The following is a 16,655-nucleotide window of genomic DNA, read 5'->3' as shown; positions in this document are numbered from 1 at the left end:
CCCTTCTGTTCCCAAAGCAACACCCTCTAGAGTGGTGAAAGTATTTAGGTAAATGGAAACTAAAAAAAAAAAAAAGAAAAGAAAAGCAGAGAAAATCATGCTTAATGCTTTTATCTGTGCTATCCAATTTTTAATTTCTGTTTTTTTGTAGCACCATTAAAGTCATCAAATGGCTTGATTTCTGAGCCACTAATCTTTGTCTTTGGTGTGTCTTCCATGTCTTTCTTCTCAGAGTTTGAGAATCAGGTACACAATGGCATGTGGATTTGCAGCAAGTAAAAATGCCAGTCAGTTGCCTTTGCTCCTTCTCATAGCTATTTTCTTTACTTAACATTGCAACATGAGTACTTTCAATGAGAGTCTGGTTTCACTCAGATTTTATTGCAGTTGCTGTTGTAGCAGAATCTCCTACAATATTGTTTTCTCTTAGCGCTTTCTCTAAAATAGCCTCCTTACTTGCAGCTAGTGAAATCTTGAGAGAGTAGAATGTAGAACATCTACTGACCAGAGCTAGGATTGTGGTGGACTGCTTACCACTGACTTCACCCAGTGAAAGTCCATGCCAAAGATCTCTAGCATATATATTTTGCAAGTTTTTCTTGGGATGCTTGTAACTTCTCTGCATCTGTGGCTGAGGAAGTACAAAGCTAGGCTCAGCAACTGACCTCATAGGACAGCTCCCATAGTTTTTGACATACGCTAGAATGTTAGCTATTACTCTGTTCACCTTGGACAGAGGTACCCTCTCCAGTGTGTGCTTCAATTTGAACCCAAGGCACATAAAAATGAGTGGAAAAACCTCCTGCTGATATAAAGGGCATTTGAACAAGTCACAACAGGCAAAAGGAACCTACCATATATATATATGTGGTTCCAGCTCTTTTCATCAGGAAAGACAGATTGTATTGAAGAGTGGTTTTTGTCTCTGACAGATAGCATCAGCACTGAAGCAATGTTTATTTTCCAATGTCAAATAAATGTTATTGTTCTGTGTAGAAGTGGGTTAAGAAGTGTGTTAATTCAAACCCTATGGTTTTCCGTTAATTTTACATTGCACAGAGGACAGGATTGAGCACATCTTATTTTTATCTCCCCCTTCAGCTTGCTTACACAGTTGATTAAAGCTTTGTCCTGGGCTTACAGACACAAAACTACTTACATCTGTGGGATCCCATCAAGCAAAGAAGTTCAGTGCTCTTGTTCAGTGATGACAAATTGTTATTGAGTTTAATTAAAGCCTGGGACACCACATGCATTTTCACTAAATGTGAGAGAGTTGCTGGCTGTTATTAGACTGTCATAGTATTCCTGTACGTCTACAGGACAGTAGCAGAGAGAAGATAGAGTACAGAATGTCTTCTATTGCCTTTCCAGAGCTTGTGAAAGAGGCAGATAATTTTTCAATGTTTGTGCTGTTGTCACAGTTTAATCCTTGAAAAAGGAGGTCTCCCCACCCTACACACATACCTTCACCCCTAGTTATCACACTGTCATGCCAAGGCTGCCCTTGTAACACGAGTGCCAAACAGAAAGCTGAACTTCTCACTCACTCTCTTCGTTTTTGAAACACCATTTACTGGCAGCTCAGATTTTCTCCTTCCTCTTCCCTTTAGATCATGGACTTTAAGTAGAGTTATAGTTCTGCTAAAATGTGGAAGTAGACATATTCTCTGTATAGGTCTGTTTTGGCTCAGTTTTACTCACTTCTATTTATCATTCTGCAGTTGAGAGGCTCCAGCTGAGAGTGGCTTATCTCTGACTCCTGAGAGCTTTATTCAGTCTGTGGAAATGTACGTGACTAATGTTTTCAGGATTAAACCTTTGAAGGAAAAACCCCTTGCATCAGATGGCATTAGTAAGGCAAGTCAAGCATGCCAACAGTGTGCTTAGGAATTTATATTTTCTCTTGTAAAGTATGGAACACAAAGATATCCTGGCACTAGGCTTGGAACATCAGGCCTTTGCCGTGGAGATGTTTGCCAGTGTAACTGGATCAACAAAGGGGTCTGCTTGAGACAGCTGCATACTGATAGATTCTCTGCCTGTCAAAATGGGACAAAGCTTTGCTCCTGTGGTAAAATGCTTCGAGAAAATATCTCATAAGTGATCTGTGCTAGCGATGATGAAACTTATGCAGGAATCTATGCTTTTTTTTTCTTATTTTGGTAGCTTTTATGGAATGGACACAGGCCATGCAATATGATACTACTATATCGTAATTCAGTCAATATAGTAAACTGCTGGTACGTAGGATGAAATAATGGCCTGCATGGAGGAATTCACTCATTCGAATCTATTAGCCCATGTCCCTCTCAAATGCAACCATCAGTTTATTTAAACTTTGGCAACTGAGAGTAATGTTGCAGTGCAGTGTAGTTGAGGCTAGCTAAGCTAACAGTGTCCTTCAGAGGACACTGGTATGGTAATGCATTTGGGGAGTGACAACCCCATGCACTGGTAGAGTCTATGGGTTGACCTGCTGGAAATCAGCACTGCAAAGAAAGATCTAGGAGTTCTGGTGGGCAACAATTTAACCATGAACCAACAGTGTACCCTTGCGACCAGGAAGACCAGTGATATTCTCAGATTCACTGGGAAGAACATTGGTAGCAGGTTGAGGGAAGATAATCTCCTTCTATACTCAGGTCTCATGAGGCTTCATCTGGAGTACTTTGTCCAGGTCTGGGTTCTCTGTACAAGAGAAATGGACCTACTGGAGAGTGACCAGTGGAAAACTGTAAGGATTAGGAAACAGGAGCATCTCTGCTAGACCTGGGAATGCCTGGAGATGAGAGACTTAGGGATCTTATCATTGTATACAAATATTTTAGCAGAGGTTTTCAAACTCTTTTCAGTAGTGCCCAACACCATGACAGGAGGCAGTGATAACAAACTGAAATACAGGAAGTTCCATTTGAATATGAGAAAAAACTTTTCTGCGAGGCGGACAGAACTGGCATAGGCTACCCAAAGGGGTTGTGGAGTCTCCTTCTCTGAAGATATTCAAAACCTATATGGTCTTGATTGTGTGCAACGTAGTGTAGGTGACTGCTCGAGTGGGGATGTTTGCTGTCCAACCTTTTGGCTTACCTGGACTGCAGTGAGTGAAGGGGAATTTTCTTTTGCGACATGTAAGATATATGTTATTGGATATAAATAATAAAACGTTTCTTTTTAAAGTATTTTTATTATTTTTTTTTAAGAAAGGAGGGCAACAAAAACATAAAACTAGTGGGCTGGTCAACTACATGATCTCCAGGGGTCTGAACTCACTGTGTGATTCTGTGTGGCTCACTGCCAGTAACAATGAAATATGTTGTTTACTCTGACTTTTATTCTCCTAAGTATTTATTATACAGCATTAGTCATTGTGGGTTACTCCCTATATATCAAAATGTAACTACACAGCTCCCAGAACTAACATCGCTCTCTGAACTGCCCTAAAAAGACATCTCAATTCTCTAAGAATGCAATTAGTACAGAATTCTCTTGCCTGTGTGCTTAAGTTCTAAAAAGTTATCCTCAAGAAGTGTGCAGACTACAGGCAACAGATGAAAGATTGACTGTGAAATTTCACATGAAAATCACTTCCTGATCTGAACTGACTCTCAGGTTACAGATATCATCTGTTAGTGTGATTCCTAAGAGATCTGAATATGCAGTGATTTGTGATATGCATCTAATGGCGGTTTGACATCTAAAGATGGTGTGGGTGACTATATCCTGAGCTGGGTTTAGGAATGAAGTATTTTGGTTCTTCTTCTTTTAATTGTTATACCAGGAAAGATGCTCTATGATTATGTAGTTTAAAAATAACCCAGTCTGTGCTAGTTTTGGTATACCAGCTAAGTACCAGTGGAATATCGTCCCCACAGGGTCCCCAAAATTAGGAAATTTTAGTCTTTATTAGAATACCCAAAATTCATCATTCAGTGAGTCTGTGGGTAACTAAATGCTATGATTTGCTCAGCTAGTGTCTGTTTAACTGTCTTCAGTTATCTCAGTAAAGTGCTTACACAATTTGCCAATCACGCAACAATTATTTCACTCCCATTTCTCCCATGTGTTTCTTCTGTTTTTGCATACAGTCTTTCAACTGTCTGTATTAAAAAGAATGTCCTGAGCCCTGCAAAAAATTCTTCACAGGGAGTGCAGACGAGTCAATATACTAATTTTGCCTGTAGTAATGATCAAAGCTTTCTGAAAATAAGAATTATGCAAGACAGACAATTTTTCTACTCATTGACAGAGTTTAGGGTCTGAAGGGTCAATCCAGGAATTCATCCTTGGATTTCATGGATTCATCCATGTCTTTAGAGAAAACTGAAGGCCTTTTAGCATCATAAACTTTCTTCACTCCATCCCTTATTCCTTTTTGTTAACTAAATAAACAATTAAAAGTTCATTACAGATTAATGTTGAGTACTGATTAAAGTCAATTTAAAATTCAAATGAAAATAAATTGTACTTGGGTTTTGGAGAAGGCAACAAGAACTCAATACGATCAAAAGTTATGGGCGTGAAATAGAGGACATCCAGCTCCACAGTAGAACTGAAGAGGAATATGAAGCAGTGTTGATGCATATGCATGTATGTACATTTGAGATGTACATCTGGTGCATCCATAGCATTTGCTGTGCACAAAAGTTGGTGGAGCAGTAAGGGTCCCATTCAAACAGGGTGAAGCAGTAAAGATAAAGTGAATGACTTTGGAGACCAAGGGAATTTGCCAGACCTTTGCCAGACTTTCCAAATGCCTTTGTTAAGGACCATATTAAATCACATTGAGGCATGGAAATCTTTTGTGATATATATTAGAGCAGTAGATTTCTCACTGACTGGAGGGAAATTCCTGAGGGCATTTTGGCATATAAAGCCATACTGTTTGGCTTTCACTCTCCTTATACTATCAATGTGTATAAAAGAGACTAGACTGATACAGTGTATCTGATTAAAGAAAAGGCTTAATTGTTGCACTGTAAGTCATCATTTTTGGAACAACTAAATTCTCAGTAGGGATTGTCTGGGTGCAATTGTGCTAGTCAAAGCAAGTTGGAACTAATGAACCATGATTTTCAATGGATTTCTGTCCTGCATCACTATTCCATACTCCTTACAGTAAATAAGACAGTCATCCTACGACCACACAGATTCTGATTCACCCACTACAGGTCCTTTTCTCATGTACTCTGTGTTGAATACTGAGTTAAAGTGTACTGACTGTCTGGGGCTGTGCAACAGAACTGAAGCTTTTCTGGCAGAGGAATGGTGTTAAGCAATTCCTATCTAATTGTTCCAGCTGTTGATCTTTATAATACTATTTAATAAATGTTCCTGAGAGTGCTTATCCTTCTATCACACTGACCAACTGACTCTTTGGGAGCAGAGGGCCTAACTGTATATGTCTCATATTCTAAGAAATTATATTTGACAGGATGCATTTCACAGCAATGAAGTGTTGAAAGTGGACAAAGTTCTTAGGCATATTTTAGGTGCCATACCCTAATTTTGTATCCTCTTTTATACCTAAACACCTGGAACACAGTGCTGCAAAAATACTTCATCCCATAACAAAGGAACACATGCTGCTTCTTTTTCTTCCTTCACCATTTCAATTTGTGATCTTCCCTTACACTCTTTGCAACAAAGAAAAGAAATACCAGCAGATAATTAATGAGAATAAATTAGCATTTGGCAATATTTACATTGTGAAAATCTGCTTGTAATGAACATCACAGCATAAAACTTTTCAATAGAAAAAAAGTAATCTTGTCTATAATTCTACATTTGTGTGACGGCAGCCATCAGGTGCAGTGATTTAATTTTCTTCTGAAAGCAATTGAAGAATTTCATGGAGTACACAGAATGTTCCTGCTGTCCAGTGATGGGAAGAAACCAATAAAAATCTTAGAAAATTCACTGCACTTTCAGAACTAATAGCACTTCAATTTTGACAATGTTGCAAAATACCTGGTTTTGAGTTTGTTTCCCCATTCCTTTCACTTTTCCCCACTTGAAATTAGATAAGAATTAGATACCCATTTGTTTATGTAATACTAAAGTTATCCAGTTTTAGAAGCTTATCGGTAAGACAGAATTGTGTACTGTCAAGCAAATTAGTACTTCGTAGCTTGTCATACCTGTGTTTCCTCAACAACAAGATTGTACCAAAACTTTCCTTTTGTCTTTATCTTGTTAAAGGACAGAAAGACTAGCTAAATTTTGCTGTTCCTAGATTAAAATATCTAGGAAGGCTTTTGCAACTTTTCTCCTTTCAGACCATGAGCATGTCAGCTTTTTTTTTTTTTTTTTTTTTTTATCTTCTCCCACATCACTTCCTATTCATATGTGACTCTCCCTCCCTTGTCTAGTTCTCAGTCAAGCACAGCATGGCCAGATGGTTTTATCCTTGCTGCAGACAATGGTACCAGACTCTACTTAATATTATTCTGCCAATGCGAGCCATGGTTCTCTGTGTCAGCCTCATTGGTTTAAAGTTGCAGCCCACTTTTCTTCACATATTTAAACAATGTTTTTATTGAGGATTAAAATCTGTGAATGAGCAGAGATGGGGGCAGTGGAAGGAGGAGGTTATTCTGGGTCCAAAGGGAATTGATATTGTCTCTTTGAAAAAGTCTGTCTGCTTCCCAGACCATCTGGGACGTTGTATGACACTAAATAAACTACAGAGACAAAAAGGGAAAACAGAGAAAAGTAATTAAAATTTTAAAAAAGGAGAGCTTTGCCAGGAGAAAAGTGAACCTCACTGAACAGAAGATATGGTGTGCATCATTTTGAAGATAGTGGAAAAGGAGGACACATACAGAACTCCATTCCGATCAGTAAACAAATACCCCTTTCATGGTGTCTGCATCTTTCTAATTACTGCTGTATTTTAAAGCACTTTCTGATAGCCACGTTGTCAAGAAGAAGAAATACGTCTACAAGTACAGGAAGTAGTGGAAAAACACAGAGTTCATTATCAGTTTGTGAACTGGCAAGCCTTAAAGTGATGAAGGTAGTCATTTGAGAACATCAGAATTTTCTTAGATTTCTAGTCTAGTGCTTATCATGGCTGTGACTATGATGCCATACCCACAGGATGGGCTGACTTAGGCCCTTGGATTTCAGTCCTGAGTTCTGCACTGGGAAAGCAGCTGTACAGTGTATTTGCTTCTTCAAGTGACAATAAAATCCTTCAATTTCCAGCACTAATCTAAGAGGATGCTCAACAGCAAATTCTGAAGTTAAACATTTAGTGCTTGTAAGAATGAACCAGTTTACTGTCATGATTTTCAAAGGAATGTTACTGAGAAGCTGTCTAATCCACTGAAATTGGAATGTACTACAACTACAGTTATTAGGGAAGTCTCAGAGAATATAGATGCATGCGTATGTAAAAGAGGTTTTTAGAGTTCTGGACAGAGTGTTAAAAAACTCATTCAGGACCCAATTCACAATGCAGCATGAGTTTCCACACTCATGAAACGATTTTATGGAATTTTTTAGATTTTATGGATTTTTCATTGTCTGGCAAACTCAAAAGTTTGATTGAGAGTACATCCTTGACTATAAGAGTAATCTTGGTTCCATTTGTACACTGGATTTTATTATCTGTCATAATACTTTTATTGAAATAGAGTGACTATGAGAAAGCTAAAAACTAATGAGAAAGAAATGTAACACTTTACATTGATTTAAGAAAATGACTATCTTTAAATTTAAAAAAAATGATTGCAACTTTTTTTTTCATTATCTGGGCAAGGTATTTCCAATATCCCTCATAAAATAAAATGCAAAAAGCATCGCTTTCAAATTTTGAAAGTCACATCAACAGAATGTTTGCTATCATTAAGATGGTTCCCTGAAAGTTCTACTTCTTGCTCTTTTGGATAAATTTATCAAGCTTCAAATGAAAATAAGTGAGGGTTTTGGTCCCCACAGCTCTAATGGGAAAACTGTTCCCAGGGTCTCGTTACTGTGATGAGGAATATTGTAACAACCAGCTGGCATTTATTCATGAGTAGTTCATAACATTTCTTTTGCCTGGGCTAATGCTTTCCCTAGAAATTACTCCTCACCCTCAGAGAAGGTATAGTACATCCCTTTCAGGCCTGCTCTGACGTCCACGCCTAGCTCCACTGGAATCAGCTTTTCTGAACATTTTCCAGACTGAGTTTCCCTTTCCTGAATATACAAAAGTCTACATGAGGTTTCGTACCACACTGTTTTCTGATGAACAACGCATCTGCAGCACAAAAATACTAAGGAGAAGGGTGTTTTTTATATAGATGGTGAGTGTCAGAGGACAAAGGTAGTTTGCGCATGGTGAGGTTCAGTGTACAGACAGAGCCTCTAAACGCAGAAGCAGGAGGAGAGGCTTTTTGTAAGAGCAGAGTGTGCCAGCAGCTGCTGTAGCTCTCTTTTTTAAAAGATGCGTTAAGGATAGATTACCTAAAACAAGTACAGATTAAGGGGCTGCAATTTATCTATTTTCTTACAGATACTTGTCTTTGCCCAGGCCTACAATGTTTGTCTTAGATTATAAATAGGCCTGTAAACCTTTGGTTTCCCCTTCTTTGCTCCCACTTCTCTCTCCTACACTCCTCTACAGATTCCTATACCAACAGATGCAACATCTGCCGCATGACAAAGAGTCATACTGTGGTAGCAGCAACAGTACTCCCTAGGTCTGGTTTTCATCCACTGAATATTGATGGAAAATCCCTCCTAGCTTTACCATTCTATGTTTACATTAAAATTTGCTTTTCTGTCCATTTTTCTTCCAGTTTTCATGGTTTCCCATTGGTGTTTTTTGCCCTGCCTGCTCTGTGTTTCAATCCTAATGTTTTGGGTTGTTTCTTTTTTTTTTTTTTTTTTTCTCTCTCTCTCTGTCTATTTTTACTGCAATTCAAGTCAAGTAGGAATTCAGAAATACTTGAACCTAAGTTCATCTTTCACATGCCTGGTTTGCACATGGATTGTCAAAATTAGACAAAGCAAGCTTGCCTATTCTCAAGTAAAGTTACCAGCTGGAATAATCAGAGTAATTTTCATGAAATGTTGGCATCAGCAGTATACCTGCCGGGTTTGAAAGAACATGATTGTCCACAGAAGTAGGTTAGCAGAGAAGAGAACTCATGGGCTCTTTGTATCAGGCTTGAGAGTCATGTTGCACAGCACAGAGGGGAGAAGAAATGCCCTTTGGGGAAAGGAAATCCATCTTTGAGCAGAGGAACTGGCCTGTTTAGAAGTCTCAGTCAACGAAGAGAGAGCTTGCTTTCTCCTGAGCTCCTCAAACGTGTATACCACCAATACTTCCCAGGTGTGGAGGGCAGGCCAGATCACGCCAGGTAAGTTGGCTGGCTGGCATGTTGCCCCACAAACAAATACTTTCCTTGTGCATCCGGATATCAGGAAGATGGAGTCTTGTAGCAAAGTAAAATTATGAATTTGTGCTCTAAGGGGTAGACTATGCAGTTTTTGAGGCCTTAATTCCTCTTTCAACATCTTTTCTTTTAATGATATTAAAAGTTACATTAAACATGTTGACAGGAGTTACTCACTGGATTTTGCTGAAAAGTTAATCACAGTAAACACATTAAGAAACTCAGAATTTTGCCTCCCACAGTTAACGTTTGTAATTACCTGATTGTCTGCAAAATTCAGAGTTAAGAGGCTCAATAAGTGAATGAGAATGTCCATATGGACAAATGACAGATACAGCTGTACTTGCTGTTTTAAGTTTTTTATTTCCACTTGTGCTCATTTTTTATTTTCCAAGTGAATTTTCATTTTATCACTTTGCTCCCATTGATGTTCTCCAGCTCAGGAGAGAGAAAACTTCATTCTGACTCCCTGAAAAAGCTGAAAATAATGTTATATACCTTTCATTTTTCCTCCCCTTTCCCTCTCCCTTTCCTTTTCCCCTCCTCCTTCCCTTTCCTCTTCCCTTTCCCTTCCCTTTCCTCTTCCCTTTCCCTTTTCCCCTTCCCCTCTCACTTCCCCTTCATCTAAGTGTCATCTGTTTGCTTGTGACTATTTTGCTCATAAGTATCATTTTGAACAAAAACCCTTGCTGGCAAAGAGTAAATTGTTCAATATGCTTTAAAAATGTATACTTTTTTTTTTTTTTTTCCCCAGAGCTTTTTGTTTGGCAGCATTGGTAAGAAAACTGAGTAAGTTCTGTAAAACACTTAAGAGGACAGTATGGGGAACTTGGGGATGGTGTTCTCCATATGAGCATGCAATTAAACATGAATATAAATGCTTTGTTAATCCAGGCTGGAGAAGCTCAGTGCTCACATATTTTTGAGTATTTCTTAGCTTTGTCTTACCTTTTGAGTATCTACATTAACTTAACCTGTTACTTATCTGAAGATGAAGGAATATGACATACGAGTTCACAGGGGCAGAAAATGTCCAGTTATTGAGTTCTTATGGAGAATAAAATGAACTCATCAAAAGGTATCTCAGCTCTGTTACTCAATATTAATGGGTAAAAACACTCAACTCAACAGGCGTGGAAGTACTTCAGAGTTGTTCATGAATTTTGTTTTTCACGAGATGGACAAACATCTCATTAATGCCATTTGGTCTAGGATCTTTGAAACAGAGCTGTAATCAGAACAGCAAGACTTTAAATAACTTGTAAATGTGTTGAGTATTTCCAGATTTGACTCAGAGAATGATCTTCCTTCAGGAAATTACAATAATAGGGATGCTGTTCATAGCAAGAACACTTTCTTGCATAGGTGTTTCTGGCCAGGGTTTCTCCTGAGAATCTTCCCGAACTCCAAAGCTATTATCTCCATTGCCCCTTTCCCCTACTCTTACCTCCCCTTTCCCATGACAGGAATGCCCCAGCCTTTCTTTCTGGAAACAAAATCCAGTATTTCCTGTACAGCTAGAAGATCTGGAGTATTCTGAAGTACTGGTACAAATATAGGAAACTATATTTCAGAAAGGAGAAAATAGTGTCTTTTCTTTGTAATATTTTAAAATCATCTCTATAAACATCCCCTTAACTTTCTAATTGGCCTCCATTAATCAAACTGAAAAGAGCTTCCACTGTACATCCACACTAAATGGAATTTAAGAAGAAAAACTGTATTTCACAAATAAGAGACAGCTCAGGGCTGGAATGTTGTGTTTTTTGGTTTGATGTGTCTTGACTGTTGGTTGTTTTTTCTTTTGTTTTGTTTTGATTTTGGTTTTAATCTGCTAAATTATTTGAAAACTCCCTCGTGTGAGAAATACTGAACTTTTTCCTTCCCAATTTCAAACAGGAGTAGTTGTCAATGTGTGTGTCTTTTGTCACTATTAATGAGGCACTTCAGATCTATGGAATGTGTGAGAATCTGGCCTTTTGCTTCTTCTCTCAATCATCCTTCTACATCTTTGTGTGTTGGTATGATTGTTCATCCCTAGAATGTATCCATGACTGTTTTCATTTGTTCCTATGTTACAGAAGGTAGCAATTCTAGTATGTCCTTTAAGGCTTTATGATGACACTTACAGAAAGAATTTTGTCAACATTTGGCTGCTAAACTGATGACTATCTAACTTAATATCATTTAATATGTGCTTATTAAAATAAATTTCTTCTTTAATAATTACAATATCAGTTGTCAAATCTCACACATTTTACAGTTCTGTTTTTTGACAGTTGTAAAATAAAAATAAAAAGCCCAAATAAAATTATGGCGGAGTTTTATGATGAACTGTGTTTTGGAGGAAATTGCATAGCTAAGAAAATAGGCAATAGTGCCACACAGGTTTTTATTTCTAGGTTTGAATCCACTGCAGAAAAGTTGCTGTCTTTTGATGATTAAAAAATTCCCTGCACCAAAGCTGTTTGATCTTAGTTCTATTCCCAGTGGACAAATATTTTAATCACAAAGAACAGTACTAATTGGTGCTATTGTTAGTAGTTGCAGGAGACTGAATAGTCCTGAGTGGATGTAAATGTTTCCCCTACACCAGTACTGAAGTGAATTAGAACTGTGGAATTAAGGTGCTATTTCTGTTTGTATTTGTTACATAGGTAAAAGTAGATGCTGACCTTATAAAATGGACAGGTTTTAAAACCTGCTGAAACTGTATACAAATGAGAAGAAAACATGATTTTGATTTTATGTTGCTGCAGATGCCTGGTCTGTACTTTTTATTCAGAAATAACTCTCTTTGTAACATCTACAGGAGCTTTGTCTGGGCAATGAGAAAATAAAGAATTCCAAAGAGCTCTGAGCTTGTGAAATATTTTTAATGCATCTATCTCAGTAGGTTTGCTTGCCATGATTTGTGATACATTCCCATGCTGTATTATTTGGCCTGATTGTCTAAGACAACTTGGACATCTTAAACAAAGAAAGGTTTGGGTTATTTCTGTGGTTAAACCTCTCGGCTGGGTCTCAAGAAACCTCTGGCTTGCTGTGTGATAGATTTTGTGTGAGATGCTCATCAAGGCAATAGTTTGGTGGAATTCATGCTGCCTATCTGACATGTTTGAAAGCAAAACATTACATCTGAGTGAGCTGTCTCAGTTGTCTCAACTCTATTTTCAACAGAGAGAGAATAAGAAACAGCTTCAGAAGTTTCTACAGCGCAAGTGCCTACTGTTATTAGGATGAATTGTCATGTGAAAATGTTTGCATCTCTTTCACTGAGATAGGATCTTTAATTTTGAACAGCTGATGTGAGGTGAATCCTACCCTTAGTTCTGTCTGAGTCAGCTCCCATCTGAGAAGATAAGTGCTTTGGTCACTGAAGTGTGTTAGCAGGAAGCATGCCAAGTATGTAAATATGAGCCATGTGGTTATGCCAGGCTGAGAAAGATCATCTGAGTGCAAAATTGTTGGCCAAAGCAACATGCTTGTACAGAGTATAAAAGTTTGCCCAGTAATTATTCATAGAAGCAAGTGGTCCTATTGCTCTTGGGATTTCAAGTCCCACATTAATGTATGCAAGTGTTTCCTACAGAACTGGACCCTAAGCCACAGATGTTATGGTTCATGCTGCAGCAGTGCTGCAAAGGGAGGGACAAACATGCAGACTGCTTAGTGTTCCTTAATGCACTTAATTATCAAAGAAATATCTTCAGTGAAATACGTAACATCCACTAAAATGCACACAGATTCTGGGCCAAACCCTTGTGAAAGCACACACGATCCAGCCCAAGGTAGCATTCTCGGCATTGTTGAGGGGCTCTTGGTATTTAGGTGATAGGCAGATGAGCAGCTCTCTGGCATCCACGTTGTTCATGAATAAAGGTATCAGAAGAGGCAACAGCTTGCTTCTGTTCTTTCTCCTTAAAGTCTAGACATTGCAGCAAGTATCAGCTGTTTGCAAGGGAAGTCTTAATGATTGCCACGGCGGCTGGTTTCCTTTAGTAGATGCAGTACCGTCCCCTGCTGGAGGAAGGAAGAAATAGTGTCCCAGGCTTTTTATGCAACACAAAACGACGAAGAGTGGTAACCTTGTCTCCCCATTTCTGATTCTTCATATCTCGTACTGATGTGTCTGACTAAAATAGTTTTGCTTGGCTGATTTTTGAAATTAAGTGTAAGCCACAGTGGGTGGGGGGCAGGGCAAGGAAGGCAGCGGTGAAAGAATAAAAAAGTGAACAAGTGCAAGAAAAGAGGACAAAGTGAATGTACAAGAGCAGATGCATAGTTATCTCTAGGTGGTGTGCCATCTCTAGCTTGTTGTTATGCTTTATTTCCTCTGCATGTGTGCTTGCAATGTTTAAAGTTAGAGTGGTACAGCAGACTGTGAGATGCCTTTTGCCTGCTCTGGTGATACAGAATAGCTTCTACTTGGCTCTGCTTTGTTACACATCAGCTGGGCAAATACAACTGTAGAGTTTAGTCCTGACTGTATATCCTGATGCAAAGCTGGGTGAGATACTGGTTTTTTTTTTTCCACTTTGTTTGTTTGTTGCTATTTTATGTCTGATGTCATGAATTGGTCTCTAAGGCCCTAATTTTTTGTATTTCCTCAACTGCTCACATCAGTCTGGCTGGACTTCCTCCTCTGTTAAAAAACAGCAGGAGACAAGTACTCCAGCTTATTTGGGAAGAAAAAAATCCTGTCTGTATTAATCTTTATGTGTTTTTCAACAAAGTAGCTGTCATATACAATTGCAAGGATGTAAACTGTGCATACAAATCATAATGACGTAATTGTACATGTAAATGTCGATTTTTTTTTTTTTTATAGCAGAAAAATTCAAAATATTTCACTGAAGATAAAAAGCTATGGCATTGTTTAACGCCATTTCTAATAACTATGATCACAATATTCAGAGATAGTATGAAAATAATAGCTCAGGAGATAATTTATCAGAGGAAAATTATGAAGTGTTCAGATCTTGTGATGCAGTATGAAGTAACTGAAAGCATTGTACACATCAAGTCTGTATAGAGCTGTGAGATTTTTATGGATTTTTTTCCTTCTGTTTGCAGTAACAAACCCTAATGTTAATGTTGTTCAGGCTGGGAAAAAAGGCAATTTTATAAGATATGAAACTACACTGGTTATGGAAAAATATCCATGTCTTATAGAGAACTTTAACACTCTTAAATTCCTTTCCTTCCAGCTGTTCATTGGAATTTTTACTTAGTTTTCTCCATCCCTGAATGCAAAACACAGATTTGAAACTAAAGTTATGCTGAGTTGTGGTGTCAGAGAAACAAAACAACAACAACAAAAAGTAATGTGGGACACTTTAAGTATAAACTCCAGTCTGGTTACATATCATGTTTATTTCTGCTACATTTTTCAACTGGTTAGAAGTTACTTCGTAAAATGATGTACAAGTCACCAAGATTCAAGTCCTGATGTAATTGTGCTGACAGCATTTTTCAATTTGTTATGCAGCAACATTTGAAAGATGAATCTTGAAACATAAAGACCTTTTTATGTTGAATTCTTGAATGTCAGGAGTATTATTAGTAGGTTAAGAAATGATTCAGTGCTGATGATGTGTGACAAAATGTTGCTTATGGACAAACTAGATAGTTCATTGGAGATTGTTAATGGGATTCTCATTTTAAATTCACAGCAAACAACTCACCAACACTGCAGCTTCTCCTAACATAATCTCCAACTCCCTTTACAGAGGAATAATCCTTGAGATCATTTGAGAAATCTCATAAACAGGTGATAGGATCCTGGAAGAACTTCACACTCATGAAGCCTTGAACAGTACAAAGAGTCTGTGTGGACAGACTCTTAACAAAACCACCTTAAAATGGCTTAACAATATCATGGCACTGTTATGAGGGACCAAGTCTGAATAGAATAAATTTCATTCCATAGAATTATAGAATCATAGAATGGCTAGGGTTGAAAGGGTCCTCTAAGACTGTTGAGATTCAGTGGTTGGCAGGGGTGCCTACAAGTAGATCAGACTGCTTAGGAACTCATCAAACCTGATGTTGAGTGCTTCCAAGGATGGGGCATCAACAACTTTTCTGGGCAACCTCAGTGCCTTAGCACTCTCTGAGGGAAGAATTTCTTCCCAACGTTTAACCTAAACCTCCCACTTGCTATATCACTATCAGACAGTGTAAAATTTTTTTCCCCTCCTGATTGTAAGCTCCTTTTAAGTACTGGAAGATCTCAAGGAGGTCTCCCTGGAGCCTTCTCTTCCTCAAGCTAAAGAACCCCAGGTCCCTTAACCTTTCATCACAGGACAGGTGCTCTTAGCCCTCTGATAATCTCTGTGGCCTTCCCCTGGATCTGCTCCAATAGCTCCACATCCTTCTTGTGCAGGAGGCCCCTGGCCTGGACACAGAACTCCAGATGGGGCCTCATAAGGACAGAGCAGAGGGGAAAAATCACCTCCCTCTTCCTGCTGGCTGCTCCTCTTCTGATGTAGCCCAGAATACTACTGGCCTTCCAGGCTGCAAGAGCACACTGCTGACTCATGTCCAGCTTTTCATCCATCAGGACCCCTAAATCCTTCTTTGCAGGGCTGCTCTCTCTCAACAAATTATTCTCCCATTCTGTATTTATATCTAGGATTACCCTGACCCAAATGCAACATCTTATACACTTTGCCCTGTGGAAAAAAATTAGATTCTCATGGGCCCACTTTTCTCTCTGGATGGTATCCCTTCCTTTTGTTGAATTGACTGCACCACTCAGCTTATTGTCATAAGTGGACTTGCTGAGGGTACAATCAATCCCACAGCCTAAGTTGTTGATAAAGATGTTGAAGAGCACTGGTCCCAAGACCCCAAGACAGACCCTTGACGGATGCTGCTCATGACTAGCCTCCACCCGAATGTAGAGCCACTGACATCAGCCCTCAGTTTATGACCATCTAGTGCACTCTTCATGTCTCTCCAATTTAGAGATGAGGATAGTGTGGGACCATGTCAAAGGCCTTGCACAAGATCTCAAATTCAGTTTGTCCAGTCTTGGATGTCTGCTCTCTGGTTTGTCATCCCACACTCATTTCATAGTCTTGAGAGAAACAGGTGCCACTGAGGCATCTATTTCGTATCAGAGTAGATAATTCAAGACAGATGAGGCACATTGTCTGCCAGAGGTCTTTTTCTATCTATCTGTGTTTCAACTCAGTTAGTGGCAGCTGAGTGTTTCAAATAGAGATATCTGCTATGTAAAGATGTATGTTTGGTTGGTTA

The sequence above is a fragment of the Centrocercus urophasianus genome, unplaced genomic scaffold, assembly GCF_019232065.1.
Source record: "Centrocercus urophasianus isolate 14NV4802_14NV808 unplaced genomic scaffold, USGS_Curo_1.0 seq_27, whole genome shotgun sequence".
Taxonomy (NCBI): Eukaryota; Metazoa; Chordata; class Aves; order Galliformes; family Phasianidae; genus Centrocercus; species Centrocercus urophasianus.
This window is presented reverse-complemented; position numbering follows the sequence as displayed.